General features: G+C 33.2%; 6 pseudogenes; all 6 read left to right on the forward strand.

Annotated features, from left to right (window-relative positions):
* The first annotated feature begins 4,568 nt into the window (after positions 1-4,568).
* LOC148543776 (uncharacterized) lies at positions 4,569-6,545 on the forward strand (annotated as a pseudogene).
* Positions 6,546-6,579: 34 nt separating this feature from the next.
* On the forward strand, positions 6,580-8,527 carry LOC148543777 (uncharacterized; annotated as a pseudogene).
* Positions 8,528-8,668: 141 nt separating this feature from the next.
* LOC148543778 (uncharacterized) lies at positions 8,669-10,616 on the forward strand (annotated as a pseudogene).
* A 141-nt stretch (positions 10,617-10,757) lies between these two features.
* On the forward strand, positions 10,758-12,690 carry LOC148543779 (uncharacterized; annotated as a pseudogene).
* A 151-nt stretch (positions 12,691-12,841) lies between these two features.
* On the forward strand, positions 12,842-14,694 carry LOC148543780 (uncharacterized; annotated as a pseudogene).
* A 66-nt stretch (positions 14,695-14,760) lies between these two features.
* LOC148543781 (uncharacterized) lies at positions 14,761-25,274 on the forward strand (annotated as a pseudogene).
* Positions 25,275-26,476: the final 1,202 nt, after the last annotated feature.

The following is a 26,476-nucleotide window of genomic DNA, read 5'->3' on the forward strand; positions in this document are numbered from 1 at the left end:
ACTAAATGTCTTCTTGATAAAGCAATGTGATTTAAACTACACATGGATTTTCTACTCAATGCATCAGCAACAACATTAGCCTTACTTGGATGGTATAAGATGATACATCGTAATCTTTAAGCAACTCCATTCATCTACATTGTCTGAAGTTAAGATCTTTTTGTTGAAAGGTGTACTTTAAGCTCTTGTGATCTGTATAAACTTCACATGTTTCACCATAAAGATAGTGTCTCCAGATCTTTAAGGCAAAAATTATTGCTGCCATTTTTAAATCATGAGTTGGGTAATTCTGCTCGTACTTCTTAAGTTGTCTAGATGCATATGCGATGACTCTACCATGCTGTATAAGAACACATCCAAGTCCTACCCGAGATGTATCACAATATACCGAATATCCTCCAGATCCTGAAGATAAAACTAGAACTGAGGTAGTAGTCAAACACTTCTTAAGCTTTTGAAAGCTTTGTTCACATTCATCAGTCCATTTAAATTTTACATTCTTCTGAGTTAACTTAGTCAAAGTAGTTGATATCTTTAAGAAATTTTTGACAAAACGTCTGTAGTAGCCTGCCAATCCTAAAAAACTATGAATCTCTTCTACTGATGTAGGTCTTAGCCAGTGTTAGACGGCTTCCACTTTCTTTGGATCCACTTTAATTTCATCTTTCGATACAACATGGCCTAAAAATGCTACTTGGCCCCACTAAAACTCACACTTAGAAAATTTTACATAAAGTTTGTGATTTCTTAGAATTTGCAAAATAACTCTTAGATGATGCTCATATTCTTCCTCACTCTTGGAATACAATAAAATGTCATCAATAAAGACAATCACAAAGTAATCTTAAAAATGCTTGAATACACGATTCATCAAGTCTATAAAAGCAGTTGGAGCATTAGTTAAACCAAAGGACATAACAAAAAATTTATAGTGTCCATATCGACTTCAAAAAAACTAATTATTTATAATTATATCTTAAGTTACTATATGAAGAACTAAAAGAATGATACAAATCTTTGTTTTTAACTTGTGAACAGTTAGATTTCGATCACTAAGCTATATTGGTTATATTTTAATATCTTTTATAGAAATAATTTATAAATAATAGTTATATTTTAATATACTTAAACAAATAATTTTAGTTATATTTTAATATTTTTTATATAAATTATATGACACTAAAATTTGCTTGTAATTGATAGCAGTAAATTTTTTTAAGTTGGACGTTACCCTATTTTAAGGTGTCAATTAATCATACAAATTTTATTTGTTTTTCCTTAAGATCAAATAGAAACATAATTTTGTATGTATTATCCAAATAATTCATCTTTGTGTACAACTGTCCACTAAAACTTAAGAGAGAGTATAAAATTAATTGTATGCTATTATATTCATTATTTTAAGCCTAAGAAATCACATTGAGTTTGACAATAATTTACAAAATTATAATATTATTGGTGAACCCTTAAGTTTTTATTGCTAAGTTAACCACCATAAATACAAATCAAGAATTCAGAAATAACTAAAAATTAAAGTCGTAATTCACAACGAAACTGAAAAAACTACGAATATATAAAATAATAAAAGAATTATACAAACTCTTATTTTTAACTGATGAATCCTAAAATTTACATCGCTAAGCTAATTATGATAAACACTAATAAATCTCGCTCCATAGCATATTTAATTATTACTTATATACTCCAATAGTAAAAAAATATTAATATTAATTATATACTTTAAGTTAATATACTATAAATACTAATCGATATAATGTTTGTAAAAAAATATAAGACTTAGATGCACCAGAAAACTAAAATTGGCAACTTAGTTAAAATATTAGTTAAATAATATCGATGAAGCAAATGATTTATCTAAAAAATATTGAGTGCTTTTTTAAATTGGGAGCCACTCAGATAAAGATGGTGAAAACGTCTTTTTATAAAGATGTTTTTTAATAATTAAAATTTAACACATATAATCAATTAAACCGTGTTATTTTTGTCAAAATTAGATTAGACAAATTGATTTGACCGAAAAATGGTGAATCAAATCTTGAACTGGTCTAAATTAATATTATTTTTTATAAAAAATAACTACAATACCCTATTATAGAAAATGACTAAAATACTTCTATTATATATATTAGTTTTGAGAATCCTAAATTTTAGTCCTTTATTTTTCTATCGTAGGGTTAGAATTTAGAATTTTTAAAATTAATATATATAATAAGAGTATTTTAATTATTCTCTATAATAAGGGTATTGTAGTCATTTTTTATAAAAAAATAATATTAATTTAGACCAGTTCAAGATTTGATTCATCATTTTTTCAGTTAAATCAATTTGTCTAACCTAATTTTGACAAAAATAACATGATTTAATCAATTATATATGTTAAATTTTAATTACTAAAAAACATCTTTAAAAAAAGATGTTTTAGACATCTTTATCTGAGTGGCTCCTTTTTAAAATAATATAATTTAAGAAATTTCTAAAATCATAATAAAAACATTATAAATTAATAAAAATTATCTATAACTTTTTGAATAAAGAATTAACACTGAAATTGTACGATCGTGTAATAATAAATATTTTTTATGAGTACTTCTTAGTATACTAAATTATATAAAATTAATTATTTATAATTATATTTTAAGTTACTATACGAAGAACTAAAAGTTAGTTTGATCATCATGATTCTTAGATTATCACATTCTATCAAAAAAACAGCAATAAAGGCTTAGAATTTTGAAACAGGACAAAATAAGAGAATACAGTATATATTAAGGTGAACTCTATCGTACCCTCTCTAAAATAAAGGGTAAATTATCTCTTGTGGCATATACAATGATTATTGATAAATTATCTTTCAACCAGAGTTCCAAAGTTCGAATAAGATCCTTAAATCTAATTGCTATTTCTAATACGATTGCTAGAAAATCCTAAAAATGAGAGAACTAAAAAATTGATAGAAATTTGTGATATATTAATTAAAAATAATGGTAATTGGTGTGTGAAAGGAGACACCAAAGTATTTTATTTTATTTTTTTATCTTTAATTGCTCTTAAATTATTTTTCAATCATTATTCAGATAATAAAAATTCTAAGATGATAATTATTGACTCATTGTTTTTATGACTAACTAATATTTTGGTTTGTTTTTGTTATATAGTTATACAAGGCTATGAGAGTTGGTTATCTGAAAAGGAGTATCATTGTTGATCCGACTGAATTTTAAGAAAAAATACTAGGAAAAAAATCTTAGGAAGGAAAGAGATGAAAAATTAATAGATGTGCTCGTTGAAATGGGAGATTGAAAGCATGTGAACAAGTTCAAAATCTTAACCTAATTAATTGGAAATGGTGATTGGTTTTGAGAGAAATTATGGTTTTAAAATTGGAAAAGAAGAGGTGTATTTGGTGCGGATTATGAAAATGACACTACTATCAAGTTTCAAGAGAAACATCGCTTCAATTGAAAAGAAAAAAGAAGATAACATGAATCTTGGAGCTCTGGTAGAAGAATAATTTATGAATAATTACGGTATAAATCACAAGGGGTAATTTACCCTTTATTTTAGAAAGGGTAGAGTATAATTCACCATATATTAAAGGTACATCAGTCATGACAAGTTATATATCGAAATCTCCTCTCATCTATTGGCAACATTTTACACTATGATTTTCATTTGAGTTTAGAAGATGGTGCTTTGAATCTTAATCACAAACATTTCTCAGCTATGATGCAAGCGAAGGAGTAACAAAACAAATCAACATGCACAGTATAATGTCATTCAAGTTAGTTGATATAATTGTTGGGGTATCAAAATAATTGTATGGATTACTATGTGTGCAATTTGAATTAACCTATTTCGAATTACTATGGATGTCAACATGGTGGGCTAGTTCGAATCAGCCTCATTCGAACTAGTGTGGGTCACGTTTGCATGTAGTTCGAATTAATATGATTCGAATTATTCCTTGGATCTACTCATGCATAATTCAAACAAACCTCATTCGAATTATATTAAAATATGCTTTTCGCGGATGCATGTTATATTTTTTGTTTTGGTAGAATCACGTAATTTTCTCTTCCATTTGGTTTAATATGGCATTTTGCCCAATAAGTTTTCAGGGGTTATATCAAATTGGGTGGGACAAAATATAATTGCGCTCCAATTACGATCCAACCTATTTAGTGGTAATATCCCCACTACAATATGCAAGCTTGATTTTCTCAAGATATTGGATCTTTCAAATAACAAATTATTAGGGCCAATTCCAAGTTGTTGTGGAGTCAGTCTATTCGCTTTTAGAAATGTGGAGTAACTATGCAGTTTTAGCACATTTACGCTTCCAAATTTACTATATATATCCCCATATGTCAGATTTCCAATATGCAAACTAAAATTTCTCAAATTTATCTGAAAGTTTGTTTTTGAATTGAAAATTTTAAATCTAAAACATGAATTTTCAATACTATATTCAAATCCTTTTGTTTTTATTATTATTATTATTATTATTATTATTATTATTATTATTATTATTATTATTATTATTATTATTATTATTATTATGTAGAGCCATGTGTAATAGAAAAGTCCTTCCTTATGATGAGAAGGACAAAAACACATTAATCATGTTCAAAGATGGAGCTATTGATCCCTCCGGAGTACTTTTTTTATGATCCATTGGAAAAAAAAATTGTTGCCAATGGAGAGGAGTACATTGTGACAACACTACTGACAAAGTTACGGGGCTCAGTCTTACTTGTCCTCAAATTTAACCTGTTTATGGTAAGGATGTTAACAAATTGCGTTGCCTAACATGTGAGCTCAACATCTCTTCTTTGTTTGAGCTTCAATTTCTAAGTTTTTTGGAGTTGGGCAACAATGACTTCAGCATCATCCATTATCATGGTCAGGGTGAAAACTCTTCCAACAACCTCTACTACCTTTATTTGTCAGATAATGGCAATCTTAAAGCTGATCATATGCTTCATTGGATTTCTAATATTTCCTCTCTGCAGTATCTATACCTCACTGGCATTAATCTTCAAGAGGAAACTAATTGGCTTCAGTTAGTTATATTGCTTCCTTCTCTTTCAGAGTTATATTTGGAGTATTGCGGACTTCGGAACATTTATCCACCCCTGCAATACGCCAATTTTACTGCACTTGACGTCCTTGATCTTTTCAACAATGATTTTGTTCCAGCTATGTTACCAAACTGGATTTTCAACTTCAGTTCTGGAATATTAGCTATTTTCCTCTCAAAAAATTCATTGCAAGGCCAACTTCTTCAAACATTTCCACATTTTCAAAGCCTTGATTCCTTGTTTTTGGATGACAATGATCTCAATGGATCCACTCCAAATTGGGTGGGTTAACTTGAGAAAGTAAAAAACCTGTATCTTCCTAGAAATTCATTTTCAGGTCCTTTTCTTACAGGTTTAAAAAATTTGTCATCTTTGACTTGTTTATCACTTGAATCAAATTCTTTTACTGGACCCCCTTTTCAAACCTAGAATATTTGGGTTTTGGCTCACAATCATTGTTGTTCAACTTTGATCCTCAATGGATTCCACGTTTTCAACTCCTAACTTTGATCTTGGATGCTGTGAGGCCCAAACTTCCTTCATGGATATATAGACAGGACTCGCTGCCACTTTTAAACATTTTGAACTCAAGAATCCCACTAGAACCAAGTGAAAAGTTCTGGAAATTTATTTCTCATCAAGTTGAATATCTTGTTTTGCAAAATAGTTCAATCAATGGCAGTATTTCGAATGTGTTATTTCATTCTAAAGTATTCATGCTAAGTAGCAATAATTTGAGAGGTAATGTGCCTCGAATATCCCCAAATATCACTCTTTTGGATTTATCTTACAACTCTTTGTCTGGATCCATTTCTCATTTCTTATGTCGCAAGACAAAAGAAAAAAATAATTTGAAATATTTGGATCTCCCTCATAATCTATTATCAGGAGAGATTCCAAATTGTTGGATTCATTGGAAATCATCGGAATATATTAACTTGGAAGATAATAATTTTAGAGGCCAAACTCCCTACTCAATAAGTATTTTGTCCAACCCAGTTTCATTTAGTCTATTCAATAATAGATTATCTAGAGAAAGTGCCTGTTTCATTAAAAATTTGTGAAAAGTTTCAAATTCTTAACTTAGGTGAAAATAAGTTTTTAGGAGCTATATCAAATTAGGTGCGACAAAATATAATTCGGCTCCAATTACCATCCAACCTATTTAGTGGTAATATCCCCACTACAATATGCAAGCTTGATTTTCTCAAGATATTCGATCTTTCAAATAACAAATTATCAGGGCCAATTCCAAGTTGTTGTGAAGTCAGTCTATTCGCTTCTAGAAATGTGGAGTCAGTCTCTCCGCATTTAGAAAAGTGGAGTACCTATGCAGTTTTAGCACTTTTACACTTCCAAATTTGTTATATATATATATATATATATATTCCCATATGTCAGATTTTCAATATGCAAACTAAAATTTCACAAATCTATCTGTAAGTTTGTTTTGGATTGAAAATTTTAAATCTAAAACATGAATTTTCAATACTATATTCAAATCCTTTTGTTTTTATTATTATTATGTAGAGCCATGTGTAATCCAAAAGTCCTTCCTTGTGATGAGAAGGACAAAAACACATTAATCATGTTCAAACATGGAGTTATTGATCCCTCCGGAGTAATTTTTTTATGCTCCATTGGAAAAAAAAAATTGTTGCCAATGTAGAGGAGTCCAATGTGACAGCACTACTGGCAAAGACACGGGGCTCAGTCTTACTTGTCCTCAAATTTATCCTGTTTATGGTAATGATGTTAACAAACTACATTGCCTAACAGGTGAGCTCAACATCTCTTCTTTGTTTGAGCTTCAATTTCTAAGTTTTTTGGAGTTTGCAACAATGACTTCAGCTTTATCCATTATCATGGTAAGGGTGAAAACTCTTCCAACAACCTCCACCACCTTTATTTGTCAGATAATGACAATCTTAAAGTTGATCATATGCTTCATTGGATTTCTAATCTTTCCTCTCTGCAGTATCAGGACCTCACTGGCATTAATCTTCAAGAGGAAACTAATTGGCTTCAGTTAGTTACATTGCTTGCTTCTCTTTCAGAGTTATATTTGGAATATTACGGACTTCGAGACATTTATCCATCCCTGCAATATGCCAATTTTACTGCATTTGACACCCTTAATCTTTCCAACAATGATTTTGTTCCAGCTAAGTTACCAACCTGGATTTTCAATTTCAGTTCTGGTATATCAACTATTTTTCTCTCAAAAACTTCATTGCAATGCCAACTTCCTCAAACATTTCTACAGTTTCAAAGCCTTGATTCCTTGTTTTTGGATGACAATGATCTCAATGGATCCATTCCAAATTGGATAGGTTAACTTGAGATACAAAAAAATCTGTATCTTCCTAGAAATTTATTTTCAGGTCCTTTTCCTACAAGTTTAAAAAATTTGTCATCTTTGACTTGTTTATCACTTGAATCAAATTCTTTTACTGGAAATATTTTTGAAAATTTTTTTCACACCTTTTCAAACCTAGAATATTTAGGTTTTGGCTCACAATCATTGTTGTTCAACTTTGATCCTCAATCGATTCCTCCTTTTCAACTCTAAACTTTGATGTTGGATGCTGTGAGGCCCAAACTTCCTTCACGGATATATAGACAGGGCTCGCTGCCAATTTTAAACATTTTGAACTCAAGAATTCTATTAGAACCAAGTGAAAAGTTCTGAAAATTTATTTCTAATCAAGTTGAGTATCTTGTTTCAAAAAATAGTTCAATCAATGGCAGTATTTCAAACGTGTTATTTCATTCTAAAGTATTCATACTAAGTAGCAATAATTTCATATGTAATGTGCCTCGAATATCCCAAAATGTCACTCTTTTGGATTTATCCTACAACTCTTTGTATGGATGAATTTCTCATTTCTTATGTCGCAAGACAAAAGAAAAAAATAATTTGAAATATTTGGATCTCTCTCATAATCTATTATCTGGAGAGATTCCGAATTGTTGGATTCATTGGAAATCATCGTAATATATTAACTTGGAAGGCAATAATTTTAAAGGCCAAATTCCCTACTCAATAAGTATTTTGTCCAACCTAGTTTCATTTAGTCTATTCAATAATAGATTTTCTGGAGAAGTGCCTGTTTCATTAAAAATTTGTGAAAAGCTTTGAATTCTTAATTTAGGTGAAAATAAGTTTTTAGGAGCTATATCAAATTAGGTGGGACAAAATATAATTGGGCTCCAATTACCATCCAACCTATTTAGTGGTAATATCCCCACTACAATATGCAAGCTTGATTTTCTCAAGATATTCGATCTTTCAAATAACAAATTATCAGGGCCAATTCCAAGTTGTTGTGAAGTCAGTCTATTCGCTTCTAGAAATGTGGAGTCAGTCTTTGTGGAGTCAGTCTCTCCGCATTTAGAAAAGTGGAGTACCTATGCAGTTTTAGCACTTTTACACTTCCAAATTTGTTATATATATATATATATATATATATATATTCCCATATGTCAGATTTTCAATATGCAAACTAAAATTTCTCAAATATATCTGTAAGTTTGTTTTGGATTGAAAATTTTAAATCTAAAACATGAATTTTCAATACTATATTCAAATCCTTTTGTTTTTATTATTATTATGTAGAGCCATGTGTAATCCAAAAGTCCTTCCTTGTGATGAGAAGGACAAAAACACATTAATCATGTTCAAACATGGAGTTATTGATCCCTCCGGAGTAATTTTTTTATGCTCCATTGGAAAAAAAAAATTGTTGCCAATGTAGAGGAGTCCAATGTGACAACACTACTGGCAAAGACACGGGGCTCAGTCTTACTTGTCCTCAAATTTATCCTGTTTATGGTAATGATGTTAACAAACTACATTGCCTAACAGGTGAGCTCAACATCTCTTCTTTGTTTGAGCTTCAATTTCTAAGCTTTTTGGAGTTTGCAACAATGACTTCAGCTTCATCCATTATCATGGTCAGGGTGAAAACTCTTCCAACAACCTCCACCACCTTTATTTGTCAGATAATGACAATCTTAAAGTTGATCATATGCTTCATTGGATTTCTAATCTTTCCTCTCTGCAGTATCAGGACCTCACTGGCATTAATCTTCAAGAGGAAACTAATTGGCTTCAGTTAGTTACATTGCTTGCTTCTCTTTCAGAGTTATATTTGGAATATTACGGACTTCGAGACATTTATCCATCCCTGCAATATGCCAATTTTATTGCATTTGACGCCCTTAATCTTTCCAACAATGATTTTGTTCCAGCTAAGTTACCAACCTGGATTTTCAATTTCAGTTCTGGTATATGAACTATTTTTCTCTCAAAAACTTCATTGCAATGCCAACTTCCTCAAACATTTCTACAGTTTCAAAGCCTTGATTCCTTGTTTTTGGATGACAATGATCTCAATGGATCCATTCCAAATTGGATAGGTTAACTTGAGATACAAAAAAATCTGTATCTTCCAAGAAATTCATTTTCAGGTCCTTTTCCTACAAGTTTAAAAAATTTGTCATCTTTGACTTGTTTATCACTTGAATCAAATTCTTTTATTGGAAATATTTCTGAAAAATTTTTTCACACCTTTTCAAACCTAGAATATTTAGGTTTTGGCTCACAATCATTGTTGTTCAACTTTGATCCTCAATCGATTGCTCCTTTTCAACTCTAAACTTTGATGTTGGATGCTGTGAGGCCCAAACTTCCTTCACGGATATATAGACAGGGCTCGCTGCCAATTTTAAACATTTTGAACTCAAGAATTCCATTAGAACCAAGTGAAAAGTTCTGAAAATTTATTTCTAATCAAGTTGAGTATCTTGTTTCAAAAAATAGTTCAATCAATGGCAGTATTTCAAACGTGTTATTTCATTCTAAAGTATTCATACTAAGTAGCAATAATTTCATATGTAATGTGCCTCGAATATCCCAAAATGTCACTCTTTTGGATTTATCCTACAACTCTTTGTATGGATGCATTTCTCATTTCTTATGTCGCAAGACAAAAGAAAAAAATAATTTGAAATATTTGGATCTCTCTCATAATCTATTATCTGGAGAGATTCCAAATTTTTGGATTCTTTGGAAATAATCGTAATATATTAACTTGGAAGGCAATAATTTTAAAGGCCAAATTCCCTACTCAATAAGTATTTTGTCCAACCTAGTTTCATTTAGTCTATTCAATAATAGATTTTCTGGAGAAGTGCCTGTTTCATTAAAAATTTGTGAAAAGCTTTGAATTCTTAATTTAGGTGAAAATAAGTTTTTAGGAGCTATATCAAATTAGGTGGGACAAAATATAATTGGGCTCCAATTACCATCCAACCTATTTAGTGGTAATATCCCCACTACAATATGCAAGCTTGATTTTCTCAAGATATTCGATCTTTCAAATAACAAATTATCAGGGCCAATTCCAAGTTGTTGTGAAGTCAGTCTATTCGCTTCTAGAAATGTGGAGTCAGTCTTTGTGGAGTCAGTCTCTCCGCATTTAGAAAAGTGGAGTACCTATGCAGTTTTAGCACTTTTACACTTCCAAATTTGTTATATATATATATATATATATATATATATTCCCATATGTCAGATTTTCAATATGCAAACTAAAATTTCTCAAATATATCTGTAAGTTTGTTTTGGATTGAAAATTTTAAATCTAAAACATGAATTTTCAATACTATATTCAAATCCTTTTGTTTTTATTATTATTATGTAGAGCCATGTGTAATCCAAAAGTCCTTCCTTGTGATGAGAAGGACAAAAACACATTAATCATGTTCAAACATGGAGTTATTGATCCCTCCGGAGTAATTTTTTTATGCTCCATTGGAAAAAAAAAATTGTTGCCAATGTAGAGGAGTCCAATGTGACAACACTACTGGCAAAGACACGGGGCTCAGTCTTACTTGTCCTCAAATTTATCCTGTTTATGGTAATGATGTTAACAAACTACATTGCCTAACAGGTGAGCTCAACATCTCTTCTTTGTTTGAGCTTCAATTTCTAAGCTTTTTGGAGTTTGCAACAATGACTTCAGCTTCATCCATTATCATGGTCAGGGTGAAAACTCTTCCAACAACCTCCACCACCTTTATTTGTCAGATAATGACAATCTTAAAGTTGATCATATGCTTCATTGGATTTCTAATCTTTCCTCTCTGCAGTATCAGGACCTCACTGGCATTAATCTTCAAGAGGAAACTAATTGGCTTCAGTTAGTTACATTGCTTGCTTCTCTTTCAGAGTTATATTTGGAATATTACGGACTTCGAGACATTTATCCATCCCTGCAATATGCCAATTTTATTGCATTTGACGCCCTTAATCTTTCCAACAATGATTTTGTTCCAGCTAAGTTACCAACCTGGATTTTCAATTTCAGTTCTGGTATATGAACTATTTTTCTCTCAAAAACTTCATTGCAATGCCAACTTCCTCAAACATTTCTACAGTTTCAAAGCCTTGATTCCTTGTTTTTGGATGACAATGATCTCAATGGATCCATTCCAAATTGGATAGGTTAACTTGAGATACAAAAAAATCTGTATCTTCCTAGAAATTCATTTTCAGGTCCTTTTCCTACAAGTTTAAAAAATTTGTCATCTTTGACTTGTTTATCACTTGAATCAAATTCTTTTACTGGAAATATTTCTGAAAAATTTTTTCACACCTTTTCAAACCTAGAATATTTAGGTTTTGGCTCACAATCATTGTTGTTCAACTTTGATCCTCAATCGATTGCTCCTTTTCAACTCTAAACTTTGATGTTGGATGCTGTGAGGCCCAAACTTCCTTCACGGATATATAGACAGGGCTCGCTGCCAATTTTAAACATTTTGAACTCAAGAATTCCATTAGAACCAAGTGAAAAGTTCTGAAAATTTATTTCTAATCAAGTTGAGTATCTTGTTTCAAAAAATAGTTCAATCAATGGCAGTATTTCAAACGTGTTATTTCATTCTAAAGTATTCATACTAAGTAGCAATAATTTCATATGTAATGTGCCTCGAATATCCCAAAATGTCACTCTTTTGGATTTATCCTACAACTCTTTGTATGGATGCATTTCTCATTTCTTATGTCGCAAGACAAAAGAAAAAAATAATTTGAAATATTTGGATCTCTCTCATAATCTATTATCTGGAGAGATTCCAAATTTTTGGATTCATTGGAAATCATCGTAATATATTAACTTGGAAGGCAATAATTTTAAAGGCCAAATTCCCTACTCAATAAGTATTTTGTCCAACCTAGTTTCATTTAGTCTATTCAATAATAGATTTTCTGGAGAAGTGCCTGTTTCATTAAAAATTTGTGAAAAGCTTTGAATTCTTAATTTAGGTGAAAATAAGTTTTTAGGAGCTATATCAAATTAGGTGGGACAAAATATAACTGGGCTCCAATTACCATCCAACCTATTTAGTGGTAATATCCCCACTACAATATGCAAGCTTGATTTTCTCAAGATATTCGATCTTTCAAATAACAAATTATCAAGGCCAATTCCAAGTTGTTGTGAAGTCAGTCTATTCGCTTCTAGAAATGTGGAGTCAGTCTCTCCGCATTTAGAAAAGTGGAGTACCTATGCAGTTTTAGCACTTTTACACTTCCAAATTTGTTATATATATATATATATATATATATATATATATATATATTCCCATATGTCAGATTTTCAATATGCAAACTAAAATTTCTCAAATCTATCTGTAAGTTTGTTTTGGATTGAAAATTTTAAATCTAAAACATGAATTTTCAATACTATATTCAAATCCTTTTGTTTTTATTATTATTATGTAGAGCCATGTGTAATCCAAAAGTCCTGCCTTGTGATGAGAAGGACAAAAACACATTAATCATGTTCAAACATGGAGTTATTGATCCCTCCGGAGTAATTTTTTTATGCTCCATTGGAAAAAAAAATTGTTGCCAATGTAGAGGAGTCCAATGTGACAACACTACTGGCAAAGACACGGGGCTCAGTCTTACTTGTCCTCAAATTTATCCTGTTTATGGTAATGATGTTAACAAACTACATTGCCTAACAGGTGAGCTCAACATCTCTTCTTTGTTTGAGCTTCAATTTCTAAGCTTTTTGGAGTTTGCAACAATGACTTCAGCTTCATCCATTATCATGGTCAGGGTGAAAACTCTTCCAACAACCTCCACCACCTTTATTTGTCAGATAATGACAATCTTAAAGTTGATCATATGCTTCATTGGATTTCTAATCTTTCCTCTCTGCAGTATCAGGACCTCACTGGCATTAATCTTCAAGAGGAAACTAATTGGCTTCAGTTAGTTACATTGCTTGCTTCTCTTTCAGAGTTATATTTGGAATATTACGGACTTCGAGACATTTATCCATCCCTGCAATATGCCAATTTTACTGCATTTGACGCCTTTAATCTTTCCAACAATGATTTTGTTCCAGCTAAGTTACCAACCTGGATTTTCAATTTCAGTTCTGGTATATCAACTATTTTTCTCTCAAAAACTTCATTGCAATGCCAACTTCCTCAAACATTTCTACAGTTTCAAAGCCTTGATTCCTTGTTTTTGGATGACAATGATCTCAATGGATCCATTCCAAATTGGATAGGTTAACTTGAGATACAAAAAAATCTGTATCTTCCTAGAAATTCATTTTCAGGTCCTTTTCCTACAAGTTTAAAAAATTTGTCATCTTTGACTTGTTTATCACTTGAATCAAATTCTTTTACTGGAAATATTTCTGAAAAATTTTTTCACACCTTTTCAAACCTAGAATATTTAGGTTTTGGCTCACAATCATTGTTGTTCAACTTTGATCCTCAATCGATTCCTCCTTTTCAACTCTAAACATTGATGTTGGATGCTGTGAGACCCAAACTTCCTTCACGGATATATAGACAGGGCTCGCTGCCAATTTTAAACATTTTGAACTCAAGAATTCCATTAGAACCAAGTGAAAAGTTCTGAAATATTTCTAATCAAGTTGAGTATCTTGTTTCAAAAAATAGTTCAATCAATGGCAGTATTTCAAACGTGTTATTTCATTCTAAAGTATTCATACTAAGTAGCAATAATTTCATATGTAATGTGCCTCGAATATCCCAAAATGTCACTCTTTTGGATTTATCCTACAACTCTTTGTATGGATGCATTTCTCATTTCTTATGTCGCAAGACAAAAGAAAAAAATAATTTGAAATATTTGGATCTCTCTCATAATCTATTATCTGGAGAGATTCCAAATTGTTGGATTCATTGGAAATCATCGTAATATATTAACTTGGAAGGCAATAATTTTAAAGGCCAAATTTCCTACTCAATAAGTATTTTGTCCAACCTAGTTTCATTTAGTCTATTCAATAATAGATTTTCTGGAGAAGTGCCTGTTTCATTAAAAATTTGTGAAAAGCTTTGAATTTTTAATTTAGGTGAAAATAAGTTTTTAGGAGCTATATCAAATTAGGTGGGACAAAATATAATTGGGCTCCAATTACCATCCAACCTATTTAGTGGTAATATCCCCACTACAATATGCAAGCTTGATTTTCTCAAGATATTCGATCTTTCAAATAACAAATTATCAGGGCCAATTCCAAGTTGTTGTTGAGTTAGTCTATTCGCTTCTAGAAATGTGGAGTCAGTCTTTGTAGAGTCAGTCTATCCGTGTTTAGAAATGTGGAGTAACTATGCAGTTTTAGAACTTTTACGCTTCCAAATTTGTTATATATATCCCCATATGTCAGATTTTCAATATGCAAACTAAAGATTCTCAAATCTATCGGTAAGTTTGTTTTGGATTGAAAATTTTAAATCTAAAACATGAATTTTCAATACTATATTCAAATCTTTTTGTTTTTTTATTATTATTATATAGAGCCATGTGTAATCCAAAAGTCCTTCCTTGTGATGATAAGGACAAAAACACATTAATCATATTCAAACATGGAGTTATTGATCCCTCCAGAGTAATTTTTTTATACTCCATTGTAAAAAAAGATTGTTGCCAATGTAGAGGAGTCCAATGTGACATCACTACTGGCAAAGACACGGGGTTCAGTCTTACTTGTCCTCAAATTTATCCTGTTTATGGTAACGATGTTAACAAACTGCATTGCCTAACAGGTGAGCTCAACATCTCTTCTTTGTTTGAGCTTCAATTTCTAAGTTTTTTAGAGTTTGCAACAATGACTTCAGGTTCATCCATTATCATGGTCAGGGTGGAAACTCTTCCAACAACCTCCACCACCTTTATTTGTCAGATAATGGCAATCTTAAAGTTGTTCATATGCTTCATTGAATTTCTAATCTTTCCTCTCTGCAGTATCAGGACCTCACTGGCATTAATCTTCAAGAGGAAACTAATTGGCTTCAGTTAGTTACATTGCTTCCTTCTCTTTCAGAGTTATATTTGGAGTATTGCGGACTTCGGGACATTTATCCATCCCTGCAATATGCCAATTTTACTGCATTTGACGCCCTTAATCTTTCCAACAATGATTTTGTTCCAGCTAAGTTACCAACCTGGATTTTCAATTTCAGTTCTGGTATATCAACTATTTTCCTCTCAAAAACTTCATTGCAATGCCAACTTCCTCAAACATTTCTACAGTTTCAACCTGATTCCTTGTTTTTGGATGACAATGATCTCAATGGATCCATTCCAAATTGGGTGGGTTAACTTGAGATACAAAAAAACCTGTATCTTCCTAGAAATTCATTTTTAGGTCCTTTTCCTACAAGTTTAAAAAATTTGTCATCTTTGACTTGTTTATCACTTGAATCAAATTCTTTTACTGGATATATTTCTGAAAATTTTTTTCACACCTTTTCAAACCTAGAATATTTAGGTTTTGGCTCACAATCATTGTTGTTCAACTTTGATCCTCAATGGATTCCTCCTTTTCAACTCCAAACTTTGATGTTGGATGCTGTGAGGCTCAAACTTCCATCACGGATATATAGACAGGACTCACTGCCAATTTTAAACATTTTGAACTCAAGAATTCCATTAGAACCAAGTGAAAAGTTCTGAAAATTTATTTCTAATCAAGTTGAGTATCTTGTTTCAAAAAATAGTTCAATCAATGGCAGTATTTCAAATGTGTTATTTCATTCTAAAGTATTCATACTAAGTAGCAATAATTTCATATGTAATGTGCCTCGCATATCCCAAAATGTCACTATTTTGGATTTATCCTACAACTCTTTGTATGGATCCATTTCTCATTTCTTATGTCGCAAGACAAAAGAAAAAAATAATTTAAAATATTTGGATCTCTCTCATAATCTATTATCAGGAGAGATTCCAAATTGTTGGATTCTTTGGAAATCATCGTACTATATTAACTTGGAAGGCAATAATTTTAAAGGCCAAATTCCCTACTCAATAAGTATTTTGTCCAACCTAGTTTCATTTAGTCTATTCAATAATAGATTTTCTGGAGAAGTGCCTGTTTAATTAAAAATTTGTGAAAAGCTTTGAATTCTTAATTTAGGTGAAAATAAGTTTTTAGGAGCTATATCAAATTTGGTGGGACAAAAAATAATTGCGCTCCAATTACGATCCAACCTATTTAGGGGTAATATCCCCACTACAATATGCAAGCTTGATTTTCTCAAGATATTGGATCTTTCAAATAACAAATTATCAGGGCCAATTCCAAGTTGTTGTTGAGTCAATCTATTCGCTTCTAGAAATGTGGAGTCAGTCTTTGTGGAGTAAGTCTATCCACGTGTAGAAATGTGGAGTAACTATGCAGTTTTAGCACTTTTACGCTTCCAAATTTGTTATATATATCCCCATATGTTAGATTTTCAATATGCAAACTAAAATTTCTCAAATCTATCTGTAAGTTTGTTGCCAATGTAGAGGAGTCTAATGTGACAACACTACTAGTAAAGACACAGGGCTCAGTCTTACTTGTCCTCAAATTTATCCTGTTTATGGTAATGATGTTAACAGACTGCATTGCCTAACAGGTGAGCTCAACATCTCTTCTTTGTTTGAGCTTCAATTTCTATGTTTTTTGGAGTTTGCAACAATGACTTCAGCTTCATCCATTATCATGGTCAGGGTGGAAACTCTTCCAACAACCTCCACCACCTTTATTTGTCAAATAATGGCAATCTTAAAGCTGATCATATGCTTCATTGGATTTCTAATCTTTCATCTCTGCAGTATCAGGACCTCACTGGCATTAAATCTTCAAGAGGAAACTAATTTGCTTCAGTTAGTTACATTGCTTCCTTCTCTTTCTGAGTTATATTTAGAGTATTGTGGACTTCGGGACATTTACCATCCCTGCAATACGCCAATTTTACTGCATTTGATGTAATACCCGGTCTAACCAAAATTTAGTAAATAATAAGTTAAATAGGAGCGAATATGGTTGGAAGATTTGGCAATTGGAATTTGATAATTTAAATATGATATTTGGATTCAGTGAATTTTTCCGAGTCGGAAAATATAGTTTTCTGCGTAAAAGTGCGCAGTGGAATTTTGACCGGCAGTACCAGCTGAGATCTATCTGGTACTACAACTGAGGAAATTGATTATGGGTAAATAAGACTAAGAAATGAGGAATTATAATTAGGGAAGGTAGAAATATTTAAAGTGCGATTTAGAGCGCTAATCTTAAAGGTTTTGGCCCAAAATTGGGCCAATGGGCAAAAATAAGTGAACCGGACCTAAGTGGGCCCAAGACCCAACATATATAAACATTAGTTGTGAGCATTTCAGCTCATTTTACCCTAAAAAGAAGGGTTGGGGCGCTGATTTGAGAAGAGAGAAGAGAAGAGAGAAAACCTAACTCTCTTTGATCTTCAAACCACCATAACTTGAGCTACGGAGCTCCGATTGACGAGCCGTTTGCGGCCACGCGTTGCTCTTATCATCCTCTACAATTCTATCTAAGTTTGGTGGTGAGTATTTCATTCATCTCTGCCCAGTTTTCGAAATTTCCCACTGTTACACGTTTTTGGGTAGTTAGTGTTGAAATCTTGTGATTTTGGGTGTTTAGGGATACTCCAACATGGATTCTAAGTGGGTTCTATCCCTACTTCATATGGGCTGAGGTAAGAAGTGCTCAAACCCTTGTGATTTGTCATTTTTATGAGCCCTAGGTTGATGTATGTATGTGACATTGGTTATGTTAGTGTATTTGGTGATGTTGGGCACAATTGGGAGATTGGTATTGCTTGAGGAGCTTTGGTAAGGCTTGGAGCTAAGGTTGATGAAGAATTCCAAAGAAGAGGCTCAATTGGTTTGGCTACAAGAGGTACGGTTTAAGTTTCATTTAAGTACCGTGTGTTGTGATGAGAATTCCTAGGCTAGATGCCCCTAGGATTAAGTTTGGATTGTGTAAATGGTTGGTGCTAATATGCATAGTTGATATGTAATGTGAATCAATTATTGGGTTGAGAATTGTGTGACCTTGTATGCTTGGTGTATTGAGAATTTGATGTATTGGGTAATGAGTATTGATTTGTGGTTTATGCATTTAAATTGTGAAAATTGGGCCGGAGGCCGTGAATTTTGGGTCGGAGGCCGGAAAGAGGTAAGAAAGATAAGTCGATGTGTGCATTGTATGATGGCACAAGTGATTGGATGAATTTCAGATAATGAATATATGAATGATTAGGTTGGTTATTGAATAATAAGGTTTGAGAAGTTGAAGTGTGGAATTTGGTAATTTTGGGTAAAATTATGTAGACGAGGTATGTTTGGTTCGGTTGAGATATATTATGTGATCATATATGTGATTATGATTATTGATGCCTTGATGGTATGATGATGCATTAGAGATATGTATGTTGTGATATATGCTTGGGGAATGATTAAGGTTGATTTGTGGGTGAAATCACGTGATAGTGAGTATGATTTTGATTACGTATAATGATGGTTGATTGCAAATGGTATTATTGGAAATTGGGATGAGGAAGGATGTATGACATGATATTGTGTTTGTCCTTTAGCCATTTGATTGAGAAGTGTTAAAATGGTTAGATGTGGTTTTGGGAATTTTTGGTAAAGTGTCAATGTGTGAGTTGAGGATGGCTTGATGTGGATTTTGGTATATTTTGATTGATTTCAAAAAGGGTTGAAATTGGCATGTTTTGGTTGATTTTGAAAAGAGTTGAAAATGGCTTGTTTTGAAAATGGCACCTAGTGGTTTTGTATGAAAACATGGTTTTTGGGCATACTTTGACGGGACATAACTTGGACTACGGATCTCTGTTTTGTGCCAAATCTGTTTAGAAATGAAATTGGATCTGGGATGTCCATGCCGTTTGAAGAACGGGTGAAAAATGATTTAAAATGAGAAAGTTATGTCCGTCGGAAGATTGGGGGTTGAATCTGTAAATTCTGCAGCTTTTAACTTAGAAAATTTTTAGCAGAATGACCCTCCAGCGTAGGCGCACTTGGCGCGTACGCGTCGTTCTTCAAGAAGGCACTATCCACGCGTGCGCGTGGTGTGCGCGGGCACATCGATGCGCTGCACTAAATGCCCAGCTATTTTCCCGAGAGTTGTGCCAGTTTTGTGCCTGGGGCGCAAGAGCACCCACGCGTATGCGTGGCTGACGCTTGCACGTCGTTTGGCTATTTTTCAACCCGCGCGTCCGCGCGTATGACGCTTGCGCGTCGATGAGTTTTGTGGCCATCCACGCGTGCGCGTGGAGTGCGCGTACGCGTGGCCCTGTTTTCATGCCAAAGTTGATTTTTGAGTTTTAAAAGCCAAATCTCATACTTCTAAGCCTCCGATCTCACCTCTTATGTATTAAATCATTCTGATATGCCTAGCAATGAGCTAGGGGATGTGATAACTTGCGAGTGAAGCAAGGGGAAAAGTTATGATCAATGATGATCAAAGATGATTATATGAGATATGGAGGATGACGGTGGAAGTACCGTGTATGCCATGAGCCGGAGGGCTATATTTATTGATAAATGGCCCGTTCTTGATTGGACCATGAGCCGGATGGCTGAGTTATTGCCGGGTTACGGCAAAGCCATTATTGTTTATGGCTGAGTATAAATGCATATATGATTAATGAATGAATATGTTAAATGGATAATAATGAAAAAATATTGAAATGTGATGTGCGACCCCGGGTAGTAGGCAGTGGCGTTGTCCACTTGCTCCGGGTATGAGACGGGAAAGGAGGATTATGATAAACGAGTTTAATCATGGGGTTTTGAATAAATGTGTATTTGTGATACCTGGGTAGTAGCAAGGGTCGTGGTTCGTCCCGCTTGCTCCGGGTCATTGTTTGAGGATTGATAATAATGAAGGGTGATTATGAATAAATGTTTATTTGTGATACTTGGGTAGTAGCAAGGGTTGTGGTTCGTCCCACTTGCTCCAAGTTAATGTTTGAGATTTGGTAACAATGAATGTTGATAATATGAATTGAGATTGAATGAATATATGTTTGAGATGCCTGGGCAGTAGCAAGGGTTGTGGTTCGTCCCACTTGCTCCGGGCCAATGCTTGAGATACCTGGGTAGTAGCAAGGGTTGTGGTTCGTCCCACTTGCTCCAGGTCAGAGATTGCGACGCCTGGGTAGTAGCGGCAGTAGTGGTGAATCCACTCGCTCCAGGTTGAGCTTTTAGACACCCGCCTGGGTAGTAGCCGCAGTAGTGATTATTTCACTGGCTCTGGGTTGAGCGGGCAGTAGCAAGGGGGTTGTAGCTCAAACCTACTTGCTCCGCAAGGGGTGTTTCTGTCCAATGGTTAGCTACCAGGACATGTTGGGTTGGCTATATAACCGACAGATGATATCATCAGCCATAGGGCAGGCATTCATCATTTGCATATGTTTGAATTGTTTGGGTTTACCATTTGTCTTGGATTTCTACATCATATATGCCATGTTACCTGACTATATGCTACTTGTTCTACTTGTATCATGTTTGTGTATTACTTGCCTGTATTGCTTGTGTTTGTACAACTGAGAGGCCCCTCATGCTGGTGTCGGTGGGTGTGAGGGCTGTTCTTGATGGGATGAATTGATGATGCGATTGCATGATGATGTATTGATATAGAACTGCTGAGGCAGAACAACTGGTGATGGTTTTGCTTATGATTCTGAGTCTGATTCGTGGAAGAGTCAGCGAGTTGGGAAACATGTGAAACATGAATTGAATTTAGCACTCCCTTATGACAGTTGCCTATTCATGGATTAGCGAGAACCTAGGATGAATAATTGGTGAAGAAGTTTAGGATGCTTAGTGAGTTTTTGTTGCAGTACATTGAATTTATTTGGCACTTTTACCGTACTAGGAACCCATGGGCCCGGGGTTCTCATTCCGTATATATCTCTTGTTTTTCAGATACAGGTCCAGGTGCTCAGAAGTGAGTTGTGGGTCGTCTGAGAGACGGCGAAGATCTTTATTTCCTCTACTTTGTGTTTTGATTAGAATCTCTCCACCTTTGTTTTGGAAAGTTTATATTATGTATTGAACTCTTTGAATTTGCCTATAGAGGCTCTCATGTTTCCTTCGGGAGAGATTAGGATATACTGTTGTCAACTAATTTCATAATGTACTCTAGCCGACCTAAACTTCGCGGGTCGCGACTAGTAGCTATTTACTTATGTTATATATATCTATCTGTTATCTATCTCTTAATCTCCTCTACGCCTTGTCCATATATCGTTTTCGGCTTCACGGTTTATCTTTTGTTGTCGAAACGTGAGAGATACGTCTTCGCGATTTTATTTCTACTCTTTTCAGGCTTCTCGATTAATACTCCTTTCGAAATTACCTATATTTATTTATTAAAAATCCACCTGAGAGTCGTACCACCGTAATATCATTGACTTATGACTCGAGCATAAGGATTTGAATATTAGGGTGTTACATTTGACGTCCTTGATCTTTCCAACAAATTTTTTGTTCCAGCTAAGTTACCAACCTGGATTTTCAATTTCAGTTCTGGTATATCAGCTATTTTCCTCTCAAAAACTTCATTGCAATGCCAACTTCCTCAAACTTTTCCACACTTTCAAAGCCTTGATTCCTTGTTTTTGGATGAGAATGATCTCAATGGATCCACTCCAAATTGGGTGGGGTAACTTGAGATACAAAAAAACCTGTATCTTACTAGAAATTCATTTTCAGGTCTTTTTCCTACAAGTTTAAAAAATTTGTCATCTTTGACTTGTTTATCACTTGAATCAAATTATTTTACTGGAAATATTTTTGAAAATTTATTTCAAACCTAGACTATTTAGGTTTTGGCTCACAATCATTGTTGTTCGAATTTGATCCTTAATGGATTCCTCCTTTTCAACTCCAAACTTTGATATTGGATGCTGTAAGGCACAAATTTCCTTCAGGGAAATATAGACAGGGCTCGCTGCCACTTTTAAACATTTTGAACTCAAGAATTCCACTAGAACCAAGTGAAAAGTTCTGGAAATTTATTTTTGATCAAGTTGAATATCTTGTTTTCCAAAATAGTTCAATCAACGGCAGTATTTCGAATGTGTTATTTCATTCTAAAGTATTCATGCTATGTAGCAATAATTTCAGAGGTAATGTGTCTCGAATATCCCCAAATGTCACTCTTTTGGATTTATCCTACAACTCTTTGTCTGGATCCATTTGTCATTTATTATGTCGCAAGACAAAAGAAAAAAAATAATTTGAACTATTTTGATCTATCTCAAAATCTATGATCAGGAGAGATTCCAAATTGTTGGATTCGTTGGAAATCATCGAAATATATTAACTTGGAAGGCAATAATTTTAGAGGCCAAATTCCCTACTCAATAAGTATTTTGTGCAACCTAGTTTCATTTAGTCTATTCAATAATAGATTATCTGGAGAAGTGCCTGTTTCATTAAAAATTTGTGAAAAGCTTCGAATTCTTAATTTAGGTGAAAATAAGTTTTCAGGAGCTATATCAAATTGGGTGGGACAAAATATAACTGCGCTCCAATTACGATCCAACCTATCTAGTGGTAATATCCCCACTACAATATGCAAGCTTGATTTTCTCAAGATATTAGATCTTTCAAATAACAAATTATTAGGGCCAATTCCAAGTTGTTGTGGAGTCAGTCTATTCGCTTCTAGAAATGCAGAGTCAGTCTATCCGCGTTTAGAAATGTGGAGTAACTACACAGTTTTAGCACTTTTACGCTTCCAAATTTGCTATATATATCCCTATATTTCAGGTTTTCAATATGCAAACTAAAATTTTTCAAATCTATCTGAAAGTTTGTTTTGGATTGAAAATTTTAAATCTAAAACATGAATTTTCAATACTATATTCAAATCCTTTTGTTTTTTTTATTATTATGTAGAGCCATGTGTAATCCAAAAGTCCTTCCTTGTGATGAGAAGGACAAAAACACATTAATCATGTTCAAACAGGGAGCTATTAATCCCTCCGAAATACTTTTTTATGGTCCATTGAAAAAAAAATTGTTGCCAATGTAGAGGAGTCCAATGTGACAACACTACTGGCAAAGACACGGGGCTCAGTCTTACTTGTCCTCAAATTTATCCTGTTTATGGTAATGATGTTAACAAACTGCATTGCCTAACAGGTGAGCTCAACATCTCTTCTTTGTTTGAGCTTCAATTTCTAAGTTTTTTGGAATTTGCAACAATGACTTCAGCTTCATCCATTATCATGGTCAGGGTGGAAACTCTTCCAACAACCTCCACCACCTTTATTTGTCAGATAATGGTAATCTTAAAGTTGATCATATGCTTCATTGGATTTCTAATCTTTCCTCCCTGCAGTATCAGGACCTCACTGGCATTAATCTTCAAGAGGAAACTAATTGGCTTCAGTTAGTTACATTGCTTCCTTCTCTTTCAAAGTTATATTTGTAGTATTGCGGACTTCGAGACATTTATCCATCCCTGCAATATGCCAATTTTACTGCATTTGACGCCCTTAATCTTTTCAACAATGATTCTGTTCCAGCTAAGTTACCAACCTGGATTTTCAATTTCAGTTCTGGTATATCAACTATTTTCCTCTCAAAAACTTCATTGCAATGCCAACTTCCTCAAACATTTCTACAGTTTCAAAGCCTTGATTCCTTGTTTTTGGATGACAATGATCTCAATGGATCCATTCCAAATTGGGTGGGTTAACTTGAGATACAAAAAAACCTGTATCTTCCTAGAAATTCATTTTCAGGTCCTTTTCCTACAAGTTTAAAAAATTTGTCATATTTGACTTGTTTATCACTTGAATCAAATTCTTTTACTGGAAATATTTTTGAAAATTTTTTTCACACCTTTTCAAACCTAAAATATTTAGGTTTTGGTTCACAATCATTGTTGTTCAACTTTGATCCTCAATGGATTCCTCCTTTTCAACTCCAAACTTTGATGTTGGATGCTGTGAGGCCCAAACTTCCTTCACGGATATATAGACAGGGCTCGCTGCCAATTTTAAACATTTTGAACTCAAGATTCCATTAGAACCAAGTGAAAAGTTCTGAAAATTTATTTCTAATCAAGTTGAGTATCTTGTTTCAAAAAATAGTTCAATCAATGGCAGTATTTCAAATGTGTTATTTCATTCTAAAGTATTCATACTAAGTAGCAATAATTTCATATGTAATGTGCCTCGAATATCTCCAAATGTCACTCTTTTGGATTTATCCTACAACTCTTTGTATGGATCCATTTCTCATTTCTTATGTCGCAAGACAAAAGAAAAAAATAATTTAAAATATTTGGATCTCTCTCATAATCTACTATCAGGAGAGATTCCAAATTGTTGGATTCATTGGAAATCATCGTACTATATTAACATGGAAGGCAATAATTTTAAAGGCCAAATTCCCTACTCAATAAGTATTTTGTCCAACCTAGTTTCATTTAGTCTATTCAATAATAGATTTTCTGGAGAAGTGCCTGTTTAATTAAAAATTTGTGAAAAGCTTTGAATTCTTAATTTAGGTGAAAATAAGTTTTTAGGAGCTATATCTTCTTTGTTTGAGCTTCAATTTCTATGTTTTTTGGAGTTTGCAACAATGACTTCAGCTTCATCCATTATCATGGTCAGGGTGGAAACTCTTCCAACAACCTCCACCACCTTTATATGTCAAACAATGGCAATCTTAAAGCTGATCATATGCTTCATTGGATTTCCAATCTTTCATCTCTGCAGTATCAGGACCTCACTGGCATTAAATCTTCAAGAGGAAACTAATTTGCTTCAGTTAGTTACATTGCTTCCTTCTCTTTCTGAGTTATATTTAGAGTATTGTGGACTTCGGGACATTTATCCATCCCTGCAATACGCCAATTTTACTGCATTTGACATCCTTGATCTTTCCAACAAATATTTTGTTCCAGCTAAGTTACCAACCTGGATTTTCAATTTCAGTTCTGGTATATCAGCTATTTTCCTCTCAAAAATTTCATTGCAATGCCAACTTCCTCAAACTTTTCCACACTTTCAAAGACTTGATTCCTTGTTTTTGGATGACAATGATCTCAATGATCCACTCCAAATTGGATGGGTTAACTTGAGATACAAAAAAACCTGTATCTTCCTAGAAATTCATTTTCAGGTCTTTTTCCTACAAGTTTAAAAAATTTGTCATCTTTGACTTGTTTATCACTTGAATCAAATTATTTTACTGGAAATATTTTTGAAAATTTATTTCAAACCTATACTATTTAGGTTTTGGCTCGCAATCATTGTTGTTCGAATTTGATCCTCAATGGATTCCTCCTTTTCAACTCCAAACTTTGATATTGGATGCTGTAAGGCACAAATTTCCTTCAGGGAAATATAGACAGGGCTCGCTGCCACTTTTAAACATTTTGAACTCAAGAATCCCACAAGAACCAAGTGAAAAGTTCTGGAAATTTATTTTTGATCAAGTTGAATATCTTGTTTTCCAAATAGTTCAATCAACGGCAGTATTTCGAATGTGTTATTTCATTCTAAAGTATTCATGCTATGTAGTAATAATTTCAGAGGTAATATGTCTCGAATATCCCCAAATGTCACTCTTTTGGATTTATCCTACAACTCTTTGTCTGGATCCATTTGTCATTTATTATGTCGCAAGACAAAAGAAAAAAAATAATTTGAACTATTTTGATCTATCTCAAAATCTATGATCAGGAGAGATTCCAAATTGTTGGATTCGTTGGAAATCATCGAAATATATTAACTTGGAAGGCAATAATTTTAGAGGCCAAATTCCCTACTCAATAAGTATTTTGTCCAACCTAGTTTCATTTAGTCTATTCAATAATAGATTATCTGGGGAAGTGCCTGTTTCATTAAAAATTTGTGAAAAGCTTCAAATTCTTAATTTAGGTGAAAATAAGTTTTCAGGAGCTATATCAAATTGGGTGGGACAAAATATAACTGCGCTCCAATTACGATCCAACCTA

This window comes from Arachis ipaensis, chromosome B9 (assembly GCF_059453495.1).
Source record: "Arachis ipaensis isolate K30076 ecotype BB chromosome B9, ASM5945349v1, whole genome shotgun sequence".
NCBI lineage: Eukaryota > Viridiplantae > Streptophyta > Magnoliopsida > Fabales > Fabaceae > Arachis > Arachis ipaensis.